Genomic DNA, 21,954 nt, shown 5'->3' on the forward strand with positions numbered 1-21,954 from the left:
GACATAGCAGAATTTTTGTATCCCCACACCTTTTGGAAACACTAATTTTTTTTTTCTCCTATTTTCAATTTCATCACTTTTTATTTCTTTTTTCATTTACATGAATAGAAGAAAGATTCAACGAAAAAGAATTTTACCATTTAAGAAAGAAAGAAAAATCAATTCATTAAATAAATATATTTGAACTATATTAAATTTAAAAGTCATGTATTAACTTTATAGTTGATTTTTTGTTTCTTCTATCTCTCTTAAAAGGTTTCTAAATTTATAGGGATAATATTCACAAAAATACCTGAACTTTGATCGAATTTTCAGTTAAGCATACTGAACTTTGCGGGGGTCTTATTACCCCCTACACTTTTTAAAGTGGATTTAATTCCCTCGCCCCCTCCCCCTGAAACTCTATACCCATTTTTGGCGCTGGCGCGTGTAATACACGTGCCAACCTCATTTTACACGTGTCCAAGTAGGTAGATATATGCCATTAAAATACGAAAAAAAAAGTTTAAGGGGTAATAGGACCCCCGCAAAATTTAGTATGCTCAGCTAAAAATTCGATCAAAGTTCAGATATTTTTGTGAATATTATCCCAAATTTATATAGATCAAGTCCTCTAGTAAAAGTATAAGAAAGTGATAGTTATCTCTCATAAAACTACAACTTAATAAAATATTCAAACAAATTGTATATTATCCTCATTAAATCCCATAATCATTGATAAATAATTACAGTTTTATTGACCATCGATATAGTAAAGTGGTTATAAAAGGTTTTTAAAATATGAAGAAATATGTATATTTTATTTTCTTCCCGATATAAATGTTTCACAATTATTTTTGTAGATCTTTAGTTGCTCAAAATTATAGTTTGATGCCTCAATACATATATAAAACCAATAAGCTGCATAATAATTATAAGAACATATATTTACGAAAAGAAGAAAGAACTTAAAATCAATAGTAACAATGAGATGAATATAGAAAAAAAAATAATATTTAAGTAACAAAAGAGACCGATGTGATTATTATATTTCTATATAATAGGAGTGGTTTCAACATATCACTGATTTAACATTAAATTAAAAAATAAAGGTATTAAGGTCTTTAAAGATAATTGTAAGCTCTTATTGAAAAAATTTTGTACTTCTTTTTGTGGACCTTTCAAAAATTTTAAAACAAAATCCCCTCTTTTCTCATTAATTACAGAAAATATCATTTAAAAAATTTACATAAATGTCATCACATGTGGCTTTCAGCCTTGCATTCATTTCCACAGGTAGGCCCTCATCTATCATCTATTTTTCATAAAAATTGTATTTAGGATGAATGTGGGTATCTACATGCTACTTTTATTTAGGTTATATAATATAAAATTATTTCAAATATATTATGTTTAAATAAATTTATTAATAAGATAATAATTTATTATAATACTTAATATGATAAATATAATTAAATACATTTTATTCCTTATTTACATTTCATATCAAATATATAATTTGCTTTCCTCCTTATTTGTTACATGAAATACAAGTTTGCCTAATTTAAACTTTTAATGTATAATTAATAAAATAAATTTTTAATAAATATTTTTTTTTAGATTTGTGCCAAGGCAATATATACCAACAAAAAGAAATTAAAGAAAAATACCTAACAAGATTTTACTTATATAAGATTAAACATAATTTGTTACTAAATAATAATGATAATTAGTTATTTTTATATATGCAAATCATATTATCCGTATTGGATTAAGCATACTATTCCTACGAGTTAATGATTTTTTTTAATTAAAACTTTGAACATTAATTACTTGTTGGATTGTAGTTATTTCAACCACCTCAAATTCAAACCAAACTTTTTAATATTTTATTTTTAAAAAATTTAATATATAAAATGTATTTTACTCATATAACCTATTTGATTCATTTGATATTTTCTCGATTTATCTAAAACCTACCGAATTATGATTTTAGCTAAATAAACCTAATAATTAGTGTTCCTTTGATTTTTAAAATATCACCAACATTCCTATACCACCCTTGATTAATTATTATTATAATTTATTTATATATTTAAAAATTAATAATATTTAATTAAAAATAAAATAAATAGTTATGACATGTCTGCTTTAATCGTAATTTTACTATATAACCTCTAATTAATTATTATAAATCATTTATATATTGAACAGTTAATAATATCCAATTCGTAATTTTATTATACCACCTCCAATTAATTATTATAAGTCATTTATGTATTAAAAAATTAGTACACCCTCTGTTTAAAAAAGAATGACCTACTTTTCTTTTTTCTCTATTTAAAAAAATGACCCCCTTCTTTTTTTGACAATACTTTAATTTCAACTTTCCACATGATATGTTTAAAACTACAAGATTAAAGGGCATTTTGGTACACCTTTGATTCAACTTTAATTTAAGGCCACATGATTCAAAAGTCTTCTTTATTTTCTTAAACTTTGTAAGGAGTAATATTTAATTAAAAAATATAAAATAAACATCTATAACATATCTGTTTTTGCTTTTTCAATTGTGATTTTACTAAATCATCCCTAAGTAATTATTACAAGTCATTTATATATTAAAAAATTAATAAGATTTAAGTAAAAGAGTAAAATACACATTTATGACATGTCTGCTTCAGTTGCTTCCACCATAGTTTTACTAAATATCACTCCTAATTAATTATTATAAGTTATTTAAGTATTTATAAATTAATAATATTTAATAAAAAGGTAAAATAGATATAAAAATGACAAATTAACTCTTGATGTTTTAAATTAATTTGGCATCTTATATGAGATCCACTTAAATTTTTTCACGGGCATTTTTATAGTAATTTTGATATGTCATTTCTGATTAATCGTTGTAAGTCATTTAAGATATTTATGCGTCGCTGCTCAATCGTGATTTTATTATATCACCCCTGATTAATTATTATGGTCATATAAGCATTGTGTCACTTAAATTTAAATAAAAGAAATATTATAAAGCATCATAACTAAAAATTTAAATTGTTTAAAAAATATAATTGGCTATCAACTACACAAAACTCTGGACAAAGAGAGTAACATATATTATTCATAAAAAGTATTATAAATTACAATAGTTAACAACTTAAAATGTATAAAAATAATTTAATTTGTTATATATTTTTAAAAACTATGTAAAATACGATAAATCACAATAATCAACAACTTAAAAAATTTTAAAATATAAAATATTTGGTTGACTCTCAAAATTATATTAGTGTCACTTAAATTGGAACAGAAGAAAAGTATTATAAATCACAATAATTAAAAAATTAAATTATTTTTAAAATATAATTGACTATCAATTTCACAAAAGTTTGGTCAAGAAAAGTAATGTATATTATTTGAAAATTAAATAAAAAATATTATAAATTACAATAATTAACAACTCAAATTATCTAACTACATATTAAAAGTATGATTGATTATCTAAATTATATTTGTTTCACCTAAATTGAGACAAATATAACATATATTGAACCCGTGCTAAATCTCGGATGAATCTTAGAATGTATATGCAATTTTTTTTTTAAATATTTATTTAAATATATCAAGATTGAAAAGACAAGTTCTAACACAACACATCAAATAGTGTATAAGAAATAATATTAGTATAAATACTACCAACATTACTAATACAAGCATTATTAATGCTAACATTACTAATACATTCTATTCAAAATTATTTTTATACACTCTAACAAATGACTCTTACGTTTCAATGAAAGGAACATATACAAAAGCAAAGTTCGATAAAACATTTATAGAAGTATGTTTATCGTGTTCTCAAAGTGAAATAATTTAAATTAATACGACAAATTGTAACTTATAGTTTTTTTTTTTTTTTTTATAATTTTCAAAACATTTAAAATTTAAATTTAAAATATTAATTTGATTTATAAAGAACAAGTTAACAAATAAAAGAAAAGGAGAAATGAAAGCAAGTGATGTTTATCTCGGTTTAGTAGGGAATACATTGTAATTTTGGGCTATTAATTACAACCACATGTGATATAATATGCAATGACTAGATAATTTTTTATCATTTTCAACAATTATTCTCTATTTTATACAATAGATGTCAAGCCTTATGTATCAATTTTAATCTCATATTTTATACTTAATGTATCAAATTTCAGTTATATGATTAAAAATCTGAACTTCAAAATACATTGAATTTTATTATTTGTATGAGTAAGTCATACATAATTATTTTCTGAAATAATTTGGCTCCTTGAAAAATAACTATCAAGTAGTTAATATGTTTTGTGTATTCATGTTTTATAATTCATATTGACATCAATCTAACTTATCGTACATAATCAAAATATCTTAATGTTGGGTCCGTGCTGACATTGGTCATGCTATTCTAGTAGTAATACTAGATATAGAGGGGTCAATGTAATTATCATAGTAATGCTAGATATAGAGGGAGTCGTGCTAGCACCGGCCCAATATATATTTTTTGTCTCAATTTATGTGTCACAGTAGAATTTAGATAATCAACCATATTATATATATATATATATATATATAGATAGATAGATAGATAGATAGATAGATAGATAGATAGATAGATATAGATATAGATATTTTAAGTTAACTATTGTAATTTATAATACTTTTATGTAATATTCAAATAATATATGTTGCTTTCCTTATCCAAACTTTTGTGACATTGATAGTCAATTATGTTTTTAAAGAAATTTAAACTTTTTATTATTGAAATTTATAATATTTTTTTCTTCTATTGGAATTTATGTGTCACTAATATAATTTTGAAAGTCATCCAAATATTTTATATCCTTTAAATATTTTTGTCGTTAATTATTGTGATTTATAGTATTTCTTACATATCTTTTTAAAATATATGATAGATTTAAAAAGTAAGACCATTTAATATAATTATTTTCCTGACTCAATTTATGTAACATAGATAGAATTTAGATAGTCAATTAAAAAAAATTATATAATTTTTAGATATTTTAAGTTGTTAATATTGTGTTTTGTAAACTTTTTATATCTTTTAAATATTTTGAATTGTCAATAATTGTAATGTATAGTCTTTTATACGTAGTTTCTAAATATATATATATATATATATATATATATATATATATATATATATATATATATATATATAATTTTAAGAAACTTGAATATTTTGTGCCCAAAATTTACGGTAACAGATAAACTTATTTGAATCTTAACATTTAAAAAAGTAACACATAAATTGAAATGGAGGGAGTATCTTTTATATTTTTTAATTAATTAAATAGTAATGAAAACTTAATATTTCCTTTCAATTTGTTTAGGGATGAATTTATCCAAAATAGGACCTGAATTGGCCCAATTTAAAATCACCAACTAATCCAATTCAATAACCCATAACCCGGTCTAAATTTAATCTCAATCGTCCGAACCTTTGATCGAACGGTGTCTATCCATTCCTAGTACCTATTTTCTATTTAATTTACCCTATCCCCTGAATAAACTCCATTTCCTCCATCCCAGTTGCCACACTCTTTTGTCCCTCCCCCCGTCGTTATCATCATCGTCGTCAACATCTCCTCTCTCTCTCTAAAACTCAATCTGTATTCTTGAAGTTTTATATTAAAACCCCTAACGTTTAATGGTTTGTTTACTTTTTTGTGTGTTTAAATAATGATTTTAATTAATGGGGTTTCATAGTTTTGACCCCTTTTATTGGGTTTATTAGAAAGTTTTTTTTATGACTTGGGTATTTTATTTTAGAAAGATTTATTTTTTTTGTTTGATGGGTGTTTGAATTCGTCTAAATCTTGATTTTGATTTATGGGTTGTTGTCCATTCATTTGATTAATTATATTGTTCTGGTAGACTATTGTTTTGCTTAGAGATATGCTGAAATTAGGTTACTTTTGATTTGATGATTTAGTTGATGTATTTGGGGTTTTGTAGCTCATACATATTTTCAAGCTGAATAGTTGATGATTTAGTTTTTTTTTTTTTAAAATCAAATATGGGCATTTGCCCATTTATTAATAAAACAAATCTTAAGAAATTACAAAGAGCATAGACATTGGCCCAATGAAGACCAATAATTTTTGGAGGATCAAAATTGTTGCTAGAGAAGAAATCAGAGTCTCTCCAAGGAAAACTACCCCATGGTTATATGTGAACTTTAAGGACCCATTGTTACCCACAGATCGAACATGACCTCCTTCCACATAAAAGAATAACGGATTTTTTGTCCAATGTAGCAAGGAAATCCCTTGTCCAAACATTACTAACTGTTGGTTCATTCACAACCCCAGTATCAAGCGCTAAGAAGCTTGTTTGCACTGTGTTCTCCCATCCTTCTTGATTAGAAGATAAATCCAAGTCGTAACTCAAATGATGTAACCTTATAGCTCCATGAGTATCCGATACAGTCACAGAAAGGTTTGAGATGCATCTACTGCAGTAACCAATAAAACCAAAACATTTTGCAATAGAGAAACATATTGTAACATCCAAACCTACAAACAAATTGTTGAACACAATATGTGGAGGATCCTTTGATTTCTCTCGGAATACCAAGTCAGTCGAGAGCCACATCTTTCTCGAATGACTTCCATTGTATTTCCTTTTGTGTAAGCCACCTGTAACATCCCACATAGAATGATAATTGCAAAGAGGAGACAAGTTGGAAGCTTCTGAAAACACTAATAAACTAAAATGGAGAAAGAGCTCTCTCCACCCTGCCACCTCTGGTTCCCCTATTGTGAATAGTAGTGTCTGGGAAACATGTTCAAAATATGAACTCAGATGTAGTAACCCCACAAATATAACAATGAATACAATCACTTTATGGGGCATATCGGTTATCATTGTAACTTGAAGAATGGAAAAACAAACACGACTAACCAATGCATCCTGAGAACTTGGTTGAAGAAGTTCAAAGTCATCATCTAAAGGAAAAAATGTTTTAAGACAAGAAGATAACAAGTATTCCAATTGTAGAAGGTGAGGATTCCTTTCACATTGTCTTGAGCCCTTAGTTCCCTGCCCGGTGTCGAATATCCCTAACTTAACTTCAGTTTTGGTTGACCAATTCACTAGTAATTCTCTTTGAGTAATCTGTAACCATGTAGCTTTGCCATCTTCAAGTCTACTCCAGAAGTTATGAGCACATGAGTACATTGCAACAAGAAGGATAAAATCGAATAACCAAGGATGACATAGTCTACAAATATGTGGTTTTTCGAAGGAACACTTTGCTCTAGAAGTAGACAAACTTCTAGCCATGACTGAATCCCTTCTTTGAGAAGCTTTCCAGATTGTACACCCATCAACTAACCAATTATGTTCAAACAAATCAATTGTGGTTACCTTTTTAGAGTCATGAAGCAAGGTTAATTACAAAATTGAGCCCCAAAGTAACATAATCTCCTTCCTGGATGATGTTGTTACGTGAAAGGAGAGGCCTCCTATACCACTATAATCATGTTTATATATTAAAAGGGCAGAAACTGAACAAATGGAACTAATATGCACAACAGGGAAATACATAAACAACTACCATCCAGTATCCCACACTCGATTGATGTTATCAAAAGATCTATGCAAACAAAACATGTTAGTAACATCCCTCTCTAGTTTTATATCAAATAACTCGTCACCAAGATCCATGTAAAGCTTATGTCCCATGCGTTTAAATAGAAAACTTAGTACCTCAATTGAAATTGACCAAGGTGCACATGCAAGGTGGGTCGTGAAATTATAAGCACCAGAAAGATCGTTGAAACCCAGCAATTTCAGTATTGTATCCTCAACAACAAGGACATAAAGTTATGAATCCAAATATGAGTTCACGATATCGATCTCCGTGGTGTTTGAATTTTGGATGGAGTGAAGTTTAAGTAGAACTTCAGATTCGACCCTATGAGGACAATCGTCGAACACTTGTCCCTCATTGTATTCTGGGTCAATCTTACTGCTATTTTCAACCTTCAGCAGGTCAACCATAGCATAGTCATATAAATCCACTTCAGCCTGGTTGTTCCCTTTGCTCGTTTTCCTTGAACAATTATTAAGACAAAAATAGCACTGGCAGCCAACGCTCCTTACACATCTATAGACACAAGAGTTGCATTGGCATTCAACACTGTATACACAATCCTCACACCACTTCTGCAATCATTTAACATTCACAACTATTCCTGGCATTCCATCCATAAGGACCCTTCTATTTGCATTATTTCATTCAACCAATTCATCCATAGTAGATTTCGCAAACATCTTCTTCGAGTTATTATCCACAGTCGATACAGGTTCATTGCTCTGATATCAATTATTATGATCTCAATTCTCAAAAGCCAAAAAGGAGTAATCACAATGTTTTTGGGATAATTTTCTGAAATTATATTGACTGATATTGAATAACAATTACAACTAATGAAAACTAAAGGGTAACAAAAAATATGAAAAACTATCTAATTGACTCCATAAACGAGCTTGTAACCTGTAGAATGAAAGACTCCATACCTATAGAATAGAATAGAAGAGAAGAGAAGAGAATTAGGAGAGAGGATAGAAAGAGAGATAAGAAAATTCAAAAGAAGAAGGAATTTGGATTGTACCAGTTATGCAACAAACCTCTACCCAACGAGTTTGTTAGGCTTTAACAGAACTCGTCCAGCTGGCTGCATCTGAGCCCTCGAAGCTCATTAACTAAATTTTAATCGCAGCCATTGATTTTAGTGTTAGTTATTTCCCTCATTTTTTTTCTAATTTCAAACTTGAGTGGCTGTATTCATTTTATTGCCATTTCTTAGGTCATTACAGGACATCATAAATTCAAGCTCAGTGAAGACTTCTTCAACTCATTGCAAGTATACCATCTCTCCATGCTTAGGTAAGATCAGCAGGATTTCTATTAGCAAAAAACCTTGACAGTTTTCTCACCTTTCTTCTCCCTTTCAGCAGAATGAGCTCAACGAGCTAATACCACTATTAAAAAGTTAGAGCTGAGTGATACACCCTCTTCAAGGTAACAATATTCCTCTTTTTCTGCTAATTATTCAATTGATTTAATGTTGTTGTATCAAATGTGTTATTATTTGGGTCCATCTTTCCATTAGGATAAAATTTCTGTTCTGGCACTTCTTTATTCTGAGATAGGAACTTTACTTTTTTTCAAAAGTATAATCTTTCTTGTTGCCTCTGGAACTTCATGAATATTGTTAAACTAAAGATTAGTTGTTCCTGCAAAATAAAAAACAAGGTTAGTAAATAGGTCGGCCAATTGGTTTCCTTTTTTGAACGTATGCTCCACCTTCACTATCTTGTTACTCATTAAAATCTTCCTGATCTCTAGAGAAATTGACCAGGGCACCTCCCAAATACCAGCATGAGTTTTCTTGAGAATTAGGGAATCTGTTTCTAGTGTCAGTGGAAATAGATTATGTTCAACACAATACTCCAACCCTAACCTTATTGTTATTACTTTAGCATCAAGAATCAAGCCCTGTTTTATTTTTCTTGATTCAACATAAATAAACTCCCTTACCACATTCCTAATGCAAAAACCATTAGCACAATGACTTGAATTTTCATTACTAGAACCATCTAATTTACACTAATATTCCTTTTCTGGATGATCCTATCAAATCACAGTGCTTCAAATAAGTGGATAATAATCTTTGAAAAATTTCACAATCATTGGCCATGTATCTAGAATGTCCTGAAGCCAAGGATATTTGTTTTTGGCCATCATCACAGTATTTCTATTAATCTCAAACACCGTAGCATTCCTTGACATCTTTTCTCCATTTCTGATTTTGTTTCTTGTCCTCCACAATTGCCAAAGTATAAAAGTTGGGACAGACTTGTACAATGGCGTTAGTTTGGCTCCACAATTGCATTCCACCATCCTACCATAGTGTCTTTTAGTTATTTAAATAGACCAGATATTTCTGCAACCCCCAAAAAGATTCTCCACAGACTACTAGCCACTGGGCATATGTAATGAACAAATGGTCACAGGTTTTTGGAATATTGTTGTTTCAACAACAATAAGTAACTATTTCAACTATTTTCATCTTGACTAGTACCTCTTCAATAGAAATTCTACCCCACCATATTCTCCATATCAGAAAAGAAGTTTTGAAAGGAATTTGTTTTCTCAAATATGCATAATCACCTCCAGTGGTGTACGAGTATGCCTTAGTAAATCCCATGCACTTTTTACAAAACACTTACCATAGTTTGTGAGTATCTACCAGGGTTTATCCCATCCCTCATTGTTATGAATCTTTCAAATTAATTGTTTTACTTGGTTGTAAACATCTTTCTTTAAAAAGTTTACAATTAGCTGATAATTCTAGCTCCTATGATTGATCAACTGATTTATCTCATCAAAGCCTTCATTGAAGTTATGACTAATAGGAAGATAGTACTGCAGAGCACCCAACTATGTCCAGTTATCCAACTAAATATTAGCATCTCAACATCTAGTTTCCTGCCAAATATCCTGATCAATACTATCTCTAGCCAACAACACGTGTTTCCAGCAGTAAGATCCTCCTATTCACTCTACCACCTGGGGTTTATGTCTTTTGGAGTTTTTAATCCACAAAAAATTAGCCCACAAATTTTTTTTTATCCTAAATCTCCACCATAACTTAGAAAATAAAGCCATTAATACATCAAACAAAGACTTGAAGCTGAGTCCACCTTACCCTTAAGCAAGCAAATATCTGACCAAGTGACCTAGTGTTTTGACCTTTCTTTCTCTTTAAAATTCTATAAAAATTTAGAAAAGATTCTATGGAGATTATTAATAACACACTTAGGAGAAATAATAGCAGACAAAATATAAATTGAGATACTTTGTAAAACATGGTTAATCAGGATAGAGTTACCCCTAAAGGATAAGAGTTTACCTTTCCACATATTCAGATTGTTCTGTACCTTTTTCATCAGTTCAGCAAAGTCCTATTTCTTCTTATTTGCATGGCCTATAGGACATCCTAAATACATCAAAGGAAAATTACCCTTGTGTAAACCAGTAACCACTTCAACTTGCTGAATAGCTTCATTTGATGCTTTGTTATGCATATAAAATAGACTTTTTACTTATTAATCTTCTATTGTGACTGCAGTTCATACTTATCTAACAACTCCATAATCAATTTCAAAGATTTTACCTCTGGTGAGGTAAAAATAATGATGCCATCTGCATATGCTAAGTGATTCAAATTTTTACTCCATTTAGCATGCCAAAGCTCTTAAATTCCCTGTTATAAAATGGTTAATTTGGGTGCTCTAGAGAGAGCTTTTGCTAACAAAATGAAAAGAGAAGGAGAATGAGAATTTCCTTGCTTAACACCTCTAGTGGAATGAAAAAAGCCATAAGCCTGTCCATTAACAAAAATACAGTACCAATTGTTAGCAACTAGCCGTCAAGATTTTATCCATGTATAGTCTATTGAAACCCATTTTATATAAAATTGCAATTAGAAAATCTCGATTCACTCTATCATAAGCTTTGTCCATATCAAGCTTAATAATCATATTAGCAGGCTTCTCTCTTTTTTTGATGTCTAAAATAATTTTCTGAGCTAATAGAACATTTTCTGTAATGCTTTTTCCCTTCACAAAACCTGACTGGTAAGGAGAAATAAGATTAGACATAAGAATCTCCATTCTATCATGAATAATCCTTGAGATCACCTTGTTTAAAAATTACTTAAACTAATTGATCTTAAGTCTAAAAATGTCTGAATGACATCTTTTTTAGGCAATAAAACCAAATCAATATGAGTAATAGATTTAAGAAGGGTAGATCCACAAAAAGAACCATGAACAACTTCTATAATATCACCACGTACTATATCCTAGCAAACTTGATAAAAATGACCAGTGAAGCCACCAGGACCACATGAACTTTGTCTATTTAGCTCAAAGACAACTTTTTTGATCTCTTCTTCATTGGGCATAACATTAAGCCCAACCTTTTCCTCTTCAGTGACATAGGGAGAAATATTCTATAATAATGAATCCTGATCAAAAGTGAATTCTTTGGAAAATTGATTCTGAAAAAATAACACTGCCTCACTAGCAATTTGGTCATATCCTTTAGCCCATGAGCAATCTTGATTCCTAATTCTTTTCAATTGTATTTTTTTCCTTCTTCATTTTACCAAATAATGAAAGAACTTAGTATTTCTATCTCCTTTAGTGAACTAGTGGATATTAGAATTCAGCCTCCAGAATTCCTATTCATAATGGATATATGTCTTAAATTCAGCCTGAGCTTTTCCTAAGATAATCCTATTGTTAGCCAAGGGATATTCTTCAAACAAAGCCTCTTTAATTATCAGAATTTCTTCCCTTATAATCAGTTGTTTAAACACATCTCCAAATTTCTCCCTACTCCACTTAGTCAGTGAATTTTTAGTCTTCTTTATCTTTTCTTTCAGTCTACAAAAACAATCACAAGATCTTTCAGCAACCTCATATTCTCTTACCACTTCTTTATAATCATCTCTTTATGTCCAAAATTTCAAAAATTTAAAAGTAAAAGGGTTTCCAGAGAAAGAAATATCAAAAAGCTTGCAAGAATTAATACAGAAGGAAAAATCATCAACCTCTTGAGAATAAATAGGGAAACCACCAATTTTTTCTTCATACATGATAACATTAAAGTCTTCACCCACCAACCAAGGAAAATATATATTTCCACCAATTAAGTATAAATCATACCACAAACTCAACCTCTCCAAATCAGAATATTTAGCATACACCATAGTAGATATTATCTGTTTATCATCTTCCAAAGTAAGATACAAAGTCAGTTGTTGATCAGTATAAAAAATCACCCCAAACCTGAATGTGCTCTTTAATAAACAGCCATATCTGCCCATTCTAATTATAATTCACATAGTTCATCCTCAATCTCCTCTTAAACCTTTGGATATGTGTAAAATATTTAAATGGTTCCATCAAAGAAATATGAAATAATTTATGATGTTTGTTCAACATTTGAACACAATGGAATTCATTTTGAGTTCTCACTGATTGATTTGAGGTAGATTTATGCTCCTTAGTATTGTTTTCTAGGCTTATTTAGCCTTGTTTTGAGAACTACTTATGTGCTTGATGAGTGAATAATGATATAATTAATCATTTAAGTGTTAAAGTACTTGATGCCAATGTTTAAGATATTTTTCAAACAAGTTTGGAATAAAATGGGTCACTTAGAGTTTAAATGAGAAAAATAGAGTTACTAACTTGAGCTAGGTGTTTGACTAGTTGATCTCGATGGATTCTAGTGAGTGTAATAAGTTCCTAAAGATTGTTATTGTGTAATTATATGTGTAATGAATTTTTTATAGTGCTAAAGTTTCAATTGAATCAATCCAAGAGTCAAACAATAAGTTAAAGATCAAAATGGACAAAACTAGTTCTTAGCTTAAGTTTCTAGTTCATTGTCTTGAATGTTGTGTTGTTTTAAACTCTAATATGTGGTGTTTGATGCTATAGGATGCTTGTAGAGTTGATTATGATGATATATGGAGGATTCAAAATCTGAAAATCAAATGAAAAAAGCACCACAAGTCTTAGGATGGAAGGACAAATACACAAGATAAGTTTAGAAGTCAAGATGTCTTACAAAATGACTTTCCAGTATGTCACCGCGATGGGGCCGCGTCGCACACCCTATTTCATGGGAATAAGCAGTTCATCACACACCTTATTTCATAGTAATAAGTAGAGAATCTCACACCCCATTCACTGGGAATAAGAAAGGCAACGCGGACCTTAGTCCCAATACGGCCAAATTGTCCTCCAATAAATAGGACACTTGAACTTGATGTTAGACACCTTGGACGACTTTAAAACTTATATAGGGGATGTAAAACAATTCAATTAGGGTTTTTATATTTTTACTTTAGTTTTCTAATAGATTTTATCATGTATTTATTTATCTTGATTACGGTTATGTCCATGAGTGGCTAAAACCCTCTTTCCGGGGTTAGGGCCAAGAACATGATTACTTTTGCTTTAAATTGATTTGTTTTTGATTTTTTGTCATATTTTGTTATTTATTTATCCTTTTCTATAACTATTTTAAGGATTAGATACACTTAATACATCCATTGTCGTCTTTGTGAGCTCGAGAGGAGGAATAATAGGATAGAACATGGGGGTAAATAGAATAAGGTTCTTATTCTTTTATAAAATAAGGGATTTAAATTAGTGTCTAGGATATATATATATATACCTATAAGACTTATTTGGTTCACTACAGGATGAAGTATAAATACGTTTAGCTTAGTTCTCGCATCCCCACTCAATGATGTGGTTATGGGGCTAAGTTAGATAGGTGATTAGAGGCTCGAGAGACCATGATCATAAAATCAATCCCGTGAATCAACAATCAAGATAAGCAATCTAACCAATAAAGTTCAACAGCTCAGTATGATTGTTCGCAGTGCTTTAACCCCAAGTTTCTCTTTATTGATTGTCCAAGACTATTACTTTCCACATTACTTACTTTATTTTTAATTCACAACTCAAACACTCTTCTGTCATGTTTGCACCACTTTAATCTTAATCGTTAAACTTGAATTGGGTAGTTTCTTACTGCTAGTCCCTATGGGATCGATTCATGGCTTCTAAAGATCCACTTTACTACTTGGTGAGACCATGTACACTTGTGTGTGCACTTGGATGCAACAAGTTTTTGGCGTCGTTGCTGGGGAATTATAAATAGGCAAATATATTATTTTTAGTTTATCTATATAGAGTTGTACATAGTTTAGTATTTTTTTCTTTTATTTTCTCTTACTTTTTTATCACACTTCTTGATATGGCAGCCTGGGATAGATGGTTTTTGAGTGATAAAATTCTTGTTATTTTTGTGAGGACCCCATCGAGAGGTTTTTTGTCTAGATTTTGATAGAAGCACATGGATGGGACCTTTACAATATGAGGTGGATACTATTCTATCTGTGAAGCAGACTACAAGTTGGTGTGAGGTTTGTGGCAATAGTAGTCATTCTACAGTTATGTGTGCTGCCAATATGAGTTAGTGATGTTTTTGGGCAATGCTCAAAGGCCATATTACGGGAACACCTACAATCAAAAGTGGCAGACTCATCCACCAATTCAATTATGGAACAACCAGCAACAACAGTTTTAGCAGCAAGAACAAAACACACAGGCCAGTAAAATAGAAGAGATATTAAATAAGTTCATGGCCACCCAAGAACAGTTGGTTGTTGAACTTAAAAATCGACACATAATTCTAAAGCGGTTAGAGAATCAGTTGGGGCAGATACAATAGACACAGAATTCCAAGTCTCAAGGTGTTTTGCCAAGTGATACTGAACCTCTTAAACAAGTAATGACAATCACTTTGAGAAATGGTAAATATTCAAATAAATAACCACCAAAGACAACACAGAGGTAGATGCAGATTTGGCTTTCCAACCAGATGTAGACAAAGTTGTTGATAATTCGAGAAAGTCTGAGTACTCAAAAACTAAAGTTGTTGAACAGGTTAAGAAGAGACCGCCACCATTATTTCCACAGAGGCAGAGAAAAGCAAGGAGGATACTAGCTAATTTGTAGAGAAAACACCAGAATTTTATCCATTCAATTTTCATCTCTATCTTGATATTAAAATTGAGAAGGTGAATAAGAGTAAGTGTGTTGTGAATGATGTAAATTTTGAAGTGGGATTGGTTGGGCCTCATTCAAAGCACTTTTCTACATTATGTAAAGATAATGACATGTCTGTAGAGTCATCTATAATAGTAGAAGAGTGTAAAGATGAGGAACAAGAATTCTATATTCTTAATTTTACACCAGAAAAACAACATAAAAACATACCTCACATTAAGGCCGAGTGATTTACCATGCACCATCCATTACTCGGTTCACTCATCTTTGTACCACCCCCTATGAGTAGATTAAAAAATGGATGCGAGGTTGTGGGTGAAATTTATATCGTCAAGATTGAGAAAAAAGTTGATTGGGTCATGTCGCGACACTAAATCAGGATTTGGTTGGGAGACAACCTAAGCTAAGGTATGTTTTATTTTTAGTATTTTCGTATTTGATTTTGTTGAGTCACAGGTTGATGGAAAGTCTGAGTACCGAGCTAAGGATCAAGGTGAAGACTAAGTGTGGGGTCCCTGGACCCCTTTGATATATAAAGATGCTACTAGATACGCCTATAGGCTTTAGAAAGTATTTCTATCTCTACTAGATACTAGAGACAAAGTAGATTTTTAAGTGTGGGGTGGGGAAATTCCTATTTTTAGGAGTAATTTTAATTTTTTGTGTTAGGAATAAATGAGATGTTCTTGTTGGTGCTATATTTGATTGCATGATGCAAGGGTTTTGGTTGTAAAAGTATATTAATTGTGTGAACTACTACTTTTGAGACTCCTAGGCTCATGATTATGACTCGTGTACATGTTGGATTAATGATTGAATTCATGTGATTGTTTAGTTGAGAGTCTATGAGGATCCTACTTGAGTTGAGCATGTGCTATGTGTGTATGAGGTTGTTGTGTATTCCTTAGTGCGTGTGATATCTAGAACTTGCCTGATGTGTATGCAAAGCAAAATAAAGAGTGTGGGTTTAAAGGATGATAATAGGCATTTCTTTGATAGCCATATTTATACCCTTTTTTTGACCTACCATTGTGCATAATACTAGTTATCCCCATAGAGCCTTTAGCTTATTTTCTTTGGCAACCTCATATGTCGTATGTATCTCCTTTTTTGATTGACCTTAATTTGATTCAAAGCTTCTAAGCGCTTTAGTTGAAATTTAATTGAGTTAAGGAGTTTGAAATTCAAGTAGGAGAAAGGTGAAATTAGAGCCCCAAAGTAATAGTTATTGGTGTGTACAATTGATTTATTATGGTTGGGAGTGAAAGAAATATGTGCTAAAAATGAAATTATGAATTAATAGGTAATACTCCCTCCCATAATAATGTATGTGAATAAGATTAATGATATGGGAAAAAACAAAAGATAGGGGTAGACAAAAGTAGTGGAAATTGGTTTTAAAAGGTGAGTTGAATGAAAAGTGTTATATATTAAAGTTCTTAGGGAAGATAGTCACTATTTCTGATCAAAATAGTACGTACCCGTCCCTTAGCCTACATTACAATCCTTAAAGACCTATTTGATCCTAAGATTTATCATTCTGATATTAGTGGAGTACTATACTAAGAGAAAGCCTATGGTTCATCTTGTGTAACTTGTGAATTCTTGGTGAGAGTGAGCGTAATTTAATTCTTGTACCTATTTTATTATAAATTTCATCTATGTGAGTTATTATGGGTAACTCTCTTATTATAAGGGCACATATTTGATGATAGTTGGGTGATTTGTATGATGTCTTTGATTGAACAATATGGATGACTTTGCCAACTAGGTGAATCAATTCTTGAGGATAGGATGTTTTGGAGTAGTATTCTGGAGCTTTCAATTGTGTATAACATGCATAGTGTAAGGACTTGCATTCTATGTAGTCATTATAGTATTAGATTTAGTGTCTTGCTTGTAGTAGAAGCAGGGAGTCACCTCATGATGCTTAGAGTAAAGTGTTATTCGGGGACTAACAAGGCTTTAAGCGTACGGTGATGATCTGAGGTGGATATATGCTCCTTAGTATTGTTATCCGGGCATATTTAGCCTTGTTTTGAGAACTAATTATGTGCTTAATGAGTGAATAATGATATAATTAAGAATCTAAGTGCTAAATTACTTGATCACAATGTTTAAGGTGTTTTTCAAACAAGTTTGGAATAAAATGGGTCTACTTAGAGTTCAAATGAGAAAACTAGAGTTACTAGCTTGAGCTAGGTGTTTGACTAGTTGATCAAGATGGATTCAAGTGAGTGTAATGATTTCCTAAATATTGGAACAACTTTTTTATAGAGTTCAAGGTTCAATTGAATCAAGCCAAGAGTCAAACAATAAGTTAAATATCAAAATGGGTAAAACTAGTTCTTAGCTTAAGTTTCTAGTTCATTGTCTTGAATGTTGTGTTGTTCTGAGCTGTAATCCATGGTGTTTAATGCTATAGGATACTTGGTGATTTGATTATTATGATATATGGAGGATACAAAATCTGGAAATCAAGTGAAAACAATACCACAAGGCTTGGAATGGAAGGATAAATGTACAAGACAAGTTTAGAAGTCAAGATGGCTTATAAAATGACTTTCCAGTGTGTCACCGCGATGGGGACGTATCGCACACCCCATTTCATGTGAATAATCAGATCATAACACACCTCATTTCATGGGAATAAGCAGTGCATTACACACCCAATTCCCAGGGAATAAGAAGGGTGATGCAGACCCTAGTTCCAATACAGCCAAATTGTCCTCCAATAAATGGGACACTTGAACTTGATGTTAGACACCTTGGACGACTTTGAAACTTGGAGAGGAGCTGAAAAATACTTCAATTAGGATTTTTATCTCCTTACTTTATCTTTCTAATTGATTTTATCATGTATTCATTTATCTTGATTACGGTTATATCTATGAGTGGCTAAAAGCCCCCTTTCCGGGCTTAGGGCCAAAAACATGATTATTATTTCTTTGAATTGATTTAGTTTTGATTGCTTCTCATATATTATTGTTTATTTATCCTTTTTATAACTATTTTAAGGATTAGATACCCTTAAAATACATTCATTGTCGTCTTTGTGAGCTCGAGAGGGGGAATAAGAGGATAGAACATAGGGTAAATAGAGTAAGGTTCTTATTCTTTTATAAAATAAGGGATTTGAATTAGCATCTAGGATAAAGATATACCTAGAAGCCTTATTTAATTCACTACGGGATAAAATATAGATGTGTTTAGCTTAGTTCTCATATCCCTGCCCAACGATGTAGTTGTGGGGCTAAGTTCAGGTGATTAGAGGCTCGAGAGATCATGATCATAAAATCAACCCCGTGAATCAACAACCAAGATAAGCAATCTAATCAATGAAGTTCAAAAACTCAATATGATTGTTCGCAATGCTTTAACCCTGGATTTCTCTTTATTTATTATCCAAGACTCTTATTTTCCGCATTGTTTACTTTATTTTTAATTCACAACTCAAACACTCTTCTATCACGTTTGCACCACTTTAATCTCAATCGTTAAACTTGAATTGGGTAGTTGCTTAGCACTAGTCCCTATGGGATCGATACTTGGCTTTTAAAGGACCACTTTACTACTTGGTGAGACCACATACACTTGCGGGTATGCTTAGACGCAACACTGGTCTTATGTTCTAAAAAAGAGCTTTTTATTTCATTTTACAGTAGATTTAACCCCTCTCCTTACTAGAATCCTTGTTGGTTGGTTACTACTTTCTCCTTTATTTTTGCCTTTCTTTCCCTTTCTCACTGACTGGATGGATATCCACTTTTTTACAAATGTTGGACAAGTTTTAGTGTTATCCTCTTCTTTCATATATTCCAAAGCTGGTTCTACCTTCTTTGGTATTACTTCATGCAGGATCTTCATTCGAGATGTACTCCTTTCAACAATAAAAGAAGATAACAAAAGCCTCCCATATCTACTTTCCTCTCCCTGCATATTTAATGGCTCTATATCATATGTGGCTAGATTTGACGTCACTTTTCTTGAACCTGCAAACATCTGAAACTGGGGTTCTTCAACTACTTGCAAAGGTTCATGGTAAGCTGCTTCCTCTAGTTCCGGCAATAATCTACCTTCTTCCCCTAGTCCAGTAATAGCCAATATAACTGAGAAATCCTACTCATGACTCTTCTGTATATTATCTACTATTCCCTCTTTTTGATTATCATTTGACTGCAGATTCCCAGTCTAAATGCCATGAAATTGCTACTGTACTTCTATACTTTTTTGAGGCTGCATTATTCCCTTATTGTCAGTTGTTGTTTCCTGTATATTTTCATTTAAATTTGTCTGCATTGTTTCTCTGCTCTGACTAGCCTTTTCCCCTTGACTTTTATTTACTATGCTAACACTGTCCACTTGCTTACCTCTTTGTACAGGTATATCCTCTTTCCCAATTTGGACATCACCCTTTTCCTTTATGTGTCTATCTTCCCCACTATTAATATTGGGATCCTCTTGATCTATATCATTCAAAACATCACAAAAATTACCAGTCTCTACCTCATGTTTCTGCGACATATTCGTGGAAGTATTAACATCACTATTAATGGGTTCAAACTCTTTTGACAACTTTTTTGTGGGATCCCATGCAAACCACCCACCATTTCTTCCTCTGAAGGCATGTGGAGGGATATCTTTTCTCACCTGTTGCTTCTGCTCCTCTTCTAAAGTTTCGAATTGTCTTCTCAATTCAGGAGGAAGAGCTCTACATTCATCCTCTTCATGACCTTGCAGTTTGCAAGTCTTACAGTATTTGGGTAAATAATCATACTGAATCTTAATTTGTTCAACTCTGGTAGTTTCATTATTGTCATTGACCACTTCAGTTTCCACCATTTCAGGCAATTTGGCAAGCAAATCAACCAGCACCTTCACCTTCGCACAGCTTGGCCTAGTCTTATTAATGATGGCCATATCCAACTGCAATGGTTTTTCCACCGCTGCTGCCAATGAAAATAATGATTCATTTACAAAGAATGTTGGTAACAGGTCTGGAACCGAAACCCAAGCTAACGTTTGAGCTTGAAACTTGCATAATAGATGAGTGGACTCATTTGATAGGAGTATCCCTCCTTGTCCAATATGTAATACACCATTTTAGACATGATGTTAACAAAATCATCCATATGACTCAATCTAATCAACACATGCCTGTTGTGTAGCAATTCAATTTTACATTCACCCTTAATGTTATATTGTTTGGGAATTTGTGAACGTAATTCCTCTAATAAAGTTCATCCATATGAGAATTTTCCAATAAAAGCGTATTGAAGATTCTCTATAATATTCATTTTATTTACTTCCTCTTCCATCCATGTGATTCTAGGAACCCCTTCTACCTATTTGAGTTGTTTCATTGTAATAGCTACTCTTTTATATGCACTCTGAGATGAATTTTCCTTCATAAGATCTGCATATTTCATCTTTCCAATGTTATCTGCGGCTACTTCTAAAATAACATTATTAATCTTCAGACACTGATGTTTTGATAGGCAAACTAGGCATTTGAGTTAATGGGTTATATAAACTAGGAAAACAAGCTTCTGACGTAATAGAAAAAATCTGGTCAACCTTAGAAGAAGGATGACTAGTGGCTATGTTGTTCATGCACAAAGATAAATTAATCTAGTATTTAGGGAGATGTGTTCATGTGAGAGAGAAATAAATCACCTCCTTAGGGTTTTTCTATAAGATGATTTAAGGAACATGTAGATATGTATTTGAATATTCAAGATTATTTTATCTCCTTTCTTCAGTTTCTGATTTACTTAGTTGATGTACTTTCTCTCTATATATCTATACATACACATCAAAAAAAAACATATACATATATAGTTGCTTACACCGATTTGTTTGATATAAATCCCCTTTTATCAATCTCTAAATCTGAATCTTTTTGCTTTGAAATCTTTGAATTTTTGAAATTGGGGACCAAAACCCTAGCTTTCGCTTTCACTTTGAATTTTTTATTTTTATTTTTATTTTATTTTTGAGAATCAGAATTAATTGGCTACGGTAGATTTCATCGTTTATGGTGTTTGTGCTGTTTCTTGATTTTAATTAGGTGATTTATATTGTTTAATTATATGTGGAACTTGAATAAAGACGATATATGGTATGGAATAATCTTCAAGAAAAGAACTTGGGTTTGATCTTTTCATTTAACGGAGGAGAAAAGACAAAAATAATATTCTGAAAGAGAAAAAGAGATACTTGAAGAAGAAATCGATATAAAAGGAAGAG

General features: G+C 31.3%; 1 long non-coding RNA gene across 1 annotated transcript; it reads left to right on the forward strand.

The window, feature by feature from the left end:
* Nucleotides 1–19,493: 19,493 nt before the first annotated feature.
* Nucleotides 19,494–21,012, forward strand: LOC124887408. The gene is made up of 3 exons (XR_007045119.1): nucleotides 19,494–19,746; nucleotides 20,088–20,468; nucleotides 20,553–21,012. It is a non-coding gene; the product is annotated as an uncharacterized LOC124887408 (long non-coding RNA).
* The last annotated feature ends 942 nt before the right edge of the window (nucleotides 21,013–21,954 follow it).

The sequence above is a fragment of the Capsicum annuum genome, chromosome 9, assembly GCF_002878395.1.
Source record: "Capsicum annuum cultivar UCD-10X-F1 chromosome 9, UCD10Xv1.1, whole genome shotgun sequence".
Classification (NCBI taxonomy): Eukaryota; Viridiplantae; Streptophyta; class Magnoliopsida; order Solanales; family Solanaceae; genus Capsicum; species Capsicum annuum.